This window comes from Protopterus annectens, chromosome 1.part1 (genome assembly GCF_019279795.1).
Source record: "Protopterus annectens isolate FY-2018-M chromosome 1.part1, PAN1.0, whole genome shotgun sequence".
Lineage (NCBI taxonomy): Eukaryota > Metazoa > Chordata > Ceratodontiformes > Protopteridae > Protopterus > Protopterus annectens.
The window spans coordinates 105,002,045-105,009,544 of record NC_056726.1 but is presented as its reverse complement, the minus strand read 5'-3'; positions in this window follow the sequence as shown (position 1 = coordinate 105,009,544).

The following is a 7,500-nucleotide window of genomic DNA, read 5'->3' as shown; positions in this document are numbered from 1 at the left end:
TTCTCAGTCACGCCCCTCACTCCACACCCTCCTCTGCCTCCATCCAGATAGCCGGAACCCCTGTGGGTGTGGAAGGGGCTGAAGATTGTGTACTCGGGCTTAAGGGTCATACCGGAGGGGCAACCCAGTGGCAGGTGCTTGGCTCCTGGGAGATGGCAGAGGTCCATCCGGGTAAGACAGATCTGGGATCCCATCCTCCCATCCCCCAGGGCCTCAATGGTGTTTTGCACCCAGGACAATGCACAGGTGCCGGTTCAGCCTCTGATCCTTCACCTGGCACTGTGGGGATGCCATCCTGCAAACAGCACTACTCAGGAGGCAGGGGGGTACGTGCCAGGAGGCTCTAAATGAAGCATGTTTGCTGGCACCTTGCACAGCCGAAGAGTGAGATGGAGGTGCAAGATGAAATGGGCTGAGATGCCAGGAACCGGGGCCATATTCTGTGTGAGTTTGAAAGCCCTAGGTGGAGGGCAAAGGGGAGAACCCGTGTCACAGAAGTCTGGATGAGGGTCTGACTGAGGCCTCGCAGCCCAGCAGAGTTCCACGAGGCTGGGAAGGATTGGAGGGAAGCTCCCCTGAGATACTCTGAGGGCACAGGGACCCGGCATGGCTTGGCAGCCTTCAGGGGATATGTGGAAGACGGGGACTGTGGTCCCCTGGACCGGAAAGGAGGGGGTCTCGGAAGTCCAGATGAGAGCATGACTGCCCCTCGGTGGCCGAGGTGAGTTCTGCGAGGGTGGCCTGGATCAGAGGGATGTCCCCTGAGAGGCTTTGAGGGCACGGGGACATGGCTTAAGCAGGCAGCCTCCAGGAGATCTGGGGAAGACAGGGACCATGGTGCTCTGGACTGGAAACAAGGGGGGTTTCAGAAGTCCCTATGAGGGCAGGCCTGTCCCTCAGTGGCCGGCGTGAGTTCTGCGAGGGTGGTCTGAATCAAAGGGAGGTCCCCCTGAGAGGCTCTGAGGGCGTGTGGACATGGCCCAGCCAGATAGCCTCCAGGAGATCTGGGGAAGATGGGGACCGTGGTGCTCTGAACTGGAAAGGAGGGGGGCTCAAAGGTCCCAATGAGAGCATGCAGGTGGCTGAGGGGGTTCTGCGATGGTGGTCTGGATTGGAGGGAGGTCCCCCTGAGAGACTCCGAGGGTACGAGGACATGTCCCGGCCAGGCAGCCTCCAGGAGATCTGGGGAAGATGGGGATCTTGGTGTTCTGGCCTGGAAAGGAGGGGGGTCTCAGAAGTCCCTATGAGGGCAGGCCTGCCCCTCAGTGGTAGGGGGGAGTTCTCTGAGGGTGGCCTGGATCGGAGGCAGGTCCCCCTGAGAGGCTCCAAGGGCATGGGGACACAGCATGACTTGACAGCCTGCAGGGGATATGCGGGAGACATGGGCTGTGGTGCCCTGGACCAGAAAAGAGGGGGTGAGTCCTGCGAGGGTGGCCTGGATCAGAGTGAGGTCCTCCTGAGAGGCTCTGAGGGCATGGGGACATGGCCCGGCCAGGCAGCCTCCAGGAGATCTGGTGAAGACTGGGACCATGGTGCTCTGGACCAGGAAGAAGCATGGGCTCAGAAGTTCCTATGAGGGTGGGCCTGCCCCACGGTGGACGGAGTGAGTACCGCAAGAGTGGCCAGGATCACAGGAAGGTCCCCCTAAGAGGCTCTGAGGGCATGTGGACACGGCACAATTTCGCAGCCTGCAGGGGATATGCAGATGTGGACTGTGGTGTCCTGGACCGGAAAGGAGGGCGGGTCTTGGAAGTCCTTATGAGAGTATGCCTGCCCCTCGGCGGCTGGACGGAGTTCCACGAGGGCATCCTAGATCAGAGGGAGGTCCCTCTGAGAGGCTCTGAGGGCACATGGACACAGCATGGTTTGGCAGCCTCCAGGAGTTAAAGGCAAAGGGAGTCTCCCGTCCGAGTCCGTGTCTCATGTCCCGCTGCTCATACCATATTTCCCCGAAAATAAGACCGGGTCTTATACTCTTTCCCCTGCCAAAATATGCATTAGAGCTTATTATCAGTGGATGCCTTATTTACCCACACCGTCCAAACACTCTACCTTTATTTATTTATTCATGTAGAAAAATCAACATTTATTAATGAACACAAATCAACATTTATTCATGTACAAAAATGTATATTTATTCAGGTACACAAATTGACGTTTATTTAATACATTTCTGTTATTGGACAACAGTTCTAATGTGTTAAAACAGTTGTGTGAGAATTCTACATAAATAGTGCACCAAACATTTCAATTTCAGAATATCTGCACCTTGGCTTTCACAGTTATTCAAATACAGTCATGTCTTCTTCTGGAACATTGTTATAAGTGTCCAACCCACGAATTCCGACCTGAATTTCTTGTGACTCCATTTCCTGTAGCACCATTGGCCACAATCTATCATGCCTAGCAATAGAACTCTCCTTAAATGAGCACTGCTTACCCAAGTAGCCTGCTCGTAGGGCATTGGCAACACATCTGTCAGTGATTTTATCCCATGACTTTTTCACCAAAGTCACAATCTCTTGCAGGCTAGGCTTCACAAAGTTTCCATGCTGATTTCTCTCCATATTATTTCACTTTTAAATTTAGAGTATTACAACTAATAGAATTGAACAAGAGATGGGGTAACAACATGAATACCCTGGCGAATGTGGAATTATCATGGATTTTAAGATTGGGAGCTCACCTACACCCAGGTCTGAATCAGAGCATATGCATTAAACCAGTACTAGATAGCAGGATATATAAATAAAGTACTTATGTATTGTTTATATGCATATATATAAAATTGTATCATTCTATGTTTCTCAGTCTCTAGTCTTATGGTATATATATTTGTGTCCATATAACAAATTGTTATACATGTATATATTTTTATCATGACACATTGTCTCAACACAAGCATATTTAATATATAATTTAGTATTTTAAAGGTTGATTTTAACTTTTTATACATATATAAAAACATTTATTCAATTGAATTATTCATTTAAATTAAATTATTTATTATTTATTATTTATATTAATGTTTATATATGTATTTATATATTTATATTTAGATATATATACAAACTCTATATTCAATATTATTATATACTACATAATATGAATATATGGGAACTACATATTTGATATATATTTACATATGTGTATAAATGGTTTTAAAAAAGATTTCTGTATGCACATATGTGTATGTATATGTATATATTTTCATATATATATATATATGTGCATTTTTTATACCTTTCATATATGTATGGATAAGGATTTGGTTAGATATAAACATAAAGCTATATGCTGGTTATATAGATATATAGTGTAATATGACCACTAGTCTATGAAAAACATTGATATTACATAGAATTGATCATGACACATTCCATATATATATATATGTATATGTACATATGTGTATATATATATATATATATATATATATATATATATATGTTCATGCATATATGTTTAAATGAAAATTTTATATATATATATATGCAATTTACAACATAAATCTTTGATAGATTTCTGCAACACGGATTTTGACTACATATACATATATTTTTATAATATATATACACATTTTAGCATAAAATATTGTATGAGATTCATTTATTTATTTATTCATTCATTTATACATAGTTTTTATTGATTGGATTTGTTTACTTGACTTGATTATCTGACTATTTGAAATATGCCTTACTACAGGACAGGAACTATATGTGTTATATGAATATAGATATAATTTTATTCTTATTTATTGGCTATTTATTTATTTATGGATGCATTCCCCATATATGTATAGAAGAAATACTAAAGGAAAATAATTGGAACTGTTTTAAACTGCCTTCCTGTGAGTAAAAAGAACCTAAGTACTGAATCAAGGTGAAATTAATTAATTAGTTAATTGATTACCTGATTAGATGCTTGATTGAATTGTTACTTAGTATATATACTAGGTGAGTTTTTTGTTTTAACTGTGAAGATCTGAGGAAGCGCACTATCAGTGCGTGAAAGCGCTTATCCACTGTTTTATCGAATAAAGAGGTTTTCTATATGGAGTTTTGAAGTGGTTTTGTTCCTGGTTGCCGAATCCATCAGTGTTTTATACAACATTTTATTTTCAATGTAGTCATTGAGTTCCATTCGCAAATGGTCCTTGAATGGCTTGTTTATTGCAATATCAAGAGTCTGAAGACAGGCAGTCATTCCTGTGGGAATCATTATTTGATCTATTCTTCTCTGTGCAAGGAATTCCTTCATTTCTTTAGCGCAATGAGTGCTGGCTGAATCCCAGACTAGCAGACCTATTTTGCCACCTCGCAAAACAAGTGGCAGGATTGCATCGACCCATTTCCTTATAGCTGCTTGTGTGCACTAGGCTTTTTTGGTTTCAAGAATGTAAATGCCTGAAACACATTCAGACTTATTTCTCTTGCCCTTACTAATGAGTAGAGGTGGGATTTTCCTTCTATCTTGACGAATTGCCAAAATACAGGTAACACGTGCACTCTCGTAACCAGTGGAGGGAATGTAGATTGACGAGGCACCCCTCTGATCAATTGTTGTTTGAGATCCTTGGCCAATAAACACTGCAGTTTCATCCATAGCAATCATGTTGGAGAGTTGGTATTTAGAAAAGTCAATGCCATCAACAAAGGACTTGAACACAAGTGCACGTTTGATAACTTCAGTTTCTTCCAGCTTGAACAGTGTTGTTGATCTTCTTAGAGACAGTTCATATCGCTGAAGGAAGCCATCCAGCCAATATTGTGATGCTTTGAATTCTTCTGGGGATATTTCTAACTGTGGTGCCATTGCAAGGGCAAAAGCATGGATATCAGCCCTGCGCACAACCAAAGCCTTTGCTCTCCTGTTAGCAATCCACTCACAGATTATGTCTTCCAGCTCAGGAAATAATGGTTGCCGACCTGATCCACACTTGCACTTCTTAGCATTTCCCTCTTCGGCCTGTTGACTGAGGTTATCATACACTGTACGCCATTTTTGGACCATTCGGAGATCTAAATTCTTCTCTTGCAGAAAGCCATCATATTCTTTCCCCGGGATTCCGCCATGATTCTTTTCTTGTACGCGATGGAATAGCTCTTTCTTTTTGCACTCATCTTGTCTGGGGTGGGGGGGGGTGGTTAATTTGAAGACTTATGAGACCAGAGTGGCAACAGAAAATGACGCTGTTTACAAAGAGAAGGCACAACCACAACCATGCACTATCACGTGCGCTTGCTTTACGCACATTGTCTGTACATTGACCGATCAAAATACACCTGCCAGTGTTTATGGGCCAAGGATCTCAACTGTCAAGTGTGAGTGATGGTTAGGGTTACAGTAAGAATTGTGGAGGACTCCCAGGCAAAGAATCTTATGACTTTCTGCAAAGAGAAGAAGTTGGGTGTCCGAATGGTCCGAAAATGGTGAGCAGAGTATGATAACCTCAGTCAATGGGTGTCAGTATGATTATTTTATAATTCAACACATCCGTGATGTGTTGTTGACAAGCTTAACTGGGGCTTATTTTTCAGGTTGGGTTTATATCATGACCACCCTGGAAAACCATGCTAGGCCTTATTCTCTGGTTAGGTGTTATTTACAAAGAAATACGGTAGTGATAGATGTGAGGGGTGCACTCTGTTTTTGGACCTGACAAGGCACTCATCCACTTTCATCTTGACTTGCTTTAGTAAATAACTAGGGTACAGTAATTCTTCAGTCAGTTAAAAAAATATAGTGAGACTAGCTAAAAGTTGTTTTTTCTGTATCTGTATGTCTTTTCATCTGTGTTTTTTATATTTCCTGTAATGGAAACTCTTGTGCTTATTATGAATAGTTATTCAGTATTTTAATGTTTTCTTTTTTATTATTTATTATTAAATATATCTATACCTTTCGTTGTGGCTGATCTTTTAGAAAATATTTAACCTTTGAGAATACTTACTTTTATTTAGTGGCACTGTGGCTCCATGTTCCTAAAAGTCTTGCTGCCTGGTTAACACTACCATTAGAATAAGTATTTATTGTAATAAGTGTAATTGGGTACTTTGGTAAGAGCCTTAACGTATCTTGCTTTTCCAGCCTTTTCCGTGTGCATGTGTGTGTGCGTGTGCGTGTGCGTGTGTGTGTGTGTGTGTGTGTGTGTGTGTGTGTGTGTGTGTGTGTGTGTGTGTGTGTGTGTGTGCGTGTGTGTGTGTGTGTGTGTATTTGCGTGTTTGGAGTGTGGGCTCAGAAGTTCTGATGAGGGTGTGCCTGCTCTTCGGCGGCCGAGGGGAGTTCTGCGGCACCATACAGGACCGGAGGGAGGTCCCCCTGAGGGTCTCTGAGGGCAAGGCCACACGGCATGGCTTGGCAGCCTGCAGGGGACATTGAGGTGGCGGGGTCCCTTAGGCGAGCCTTGGACTGCGGCCAGGTAAAGAGGTCTCTTTGCAGGGTCAAAGGGGAGGGTTGCCATGGTAGGCCCCTATGGAAGTCCTTAAGGGAGCTTCATGCGGAGGCCTGTAGGCTTGGAGACCTGCTGGCTAGACAGAGGCATCTGACCCCGCCCCGTTCTCTAAAAATCACAAAGTCCACAAAGTAGCCCTGAATCGGAAAGGAGGTGGACTTGGAAGTCCGTATGAGAGCGTACCTGCAGGGGAGGTCACACCCTGGAGGTATGCTCCCCTGATTGCCTGGTGGGCATGTATGATCCAGCACAATTTGGCAGCATCCAGGAGTTAAGGGATGATGGGGTGTCTCAGAGTGTGAGTCCGGGTCTCAGCCTCAGAGGAGAATGTTCTGACAGCTGTCTGCGTGAGGTCAAGGTGCCCTCATGGGCCTCTTCCTCCTGGCAGGAAGTCCGTATGAGAGCGAATCTGCCCCTCAGTGGCCGAGGGTAGTTCTGTGATGCCGGTTGCACCCTGCAGGTTTGCTCCCCTGATCTCCTGGTGGGCATGCATGATCCAGCATGATTTGGCAGCCTCCAAGAGTTAAGGGATGATGAGCCGTCTCATCAGAGTGTGATTCCGGGTCCCAGCCCCAGGGGAAAATGTCCTGTCAGGTGTCTGCATGCAGTCGAGGTGCCCTCATGGGCCTCTTCCTCCTGGCCAGAAGTCTGTATGGGAGCGGATCTACCCCTCAGAGACCGAGGGGAGTTCCACGGGACCAGTCGCACCCTGCAGGTTTGCTCCCCTGATCGCCTGGCAGGCACGTGTGATCCAGTATGATTTGGCAGCCTCCAGGAGCTAAGGGATGATGGGCTGTCTCATCAGATTGTGAGTCCAGGTCCCAGCCCTGGGGGAGAATGTCCTGCCAGGTGCCTGTGTGGAGTTGAGGTGCCCTCATGGGTCTCTTTCTCCCGGCATGAAGTCTGTTTGAGAGCGGATCTGCCCCTCAGTGGCTGAGGGGAGTTCTGTGGGGCCAATTGCACCCTACAGGTACATCCCCTGGAAGGGCTGGTGGACACGCATGATCTGGCATGATTTGGCAGCCTTTGAGAGATGAAGGATGACG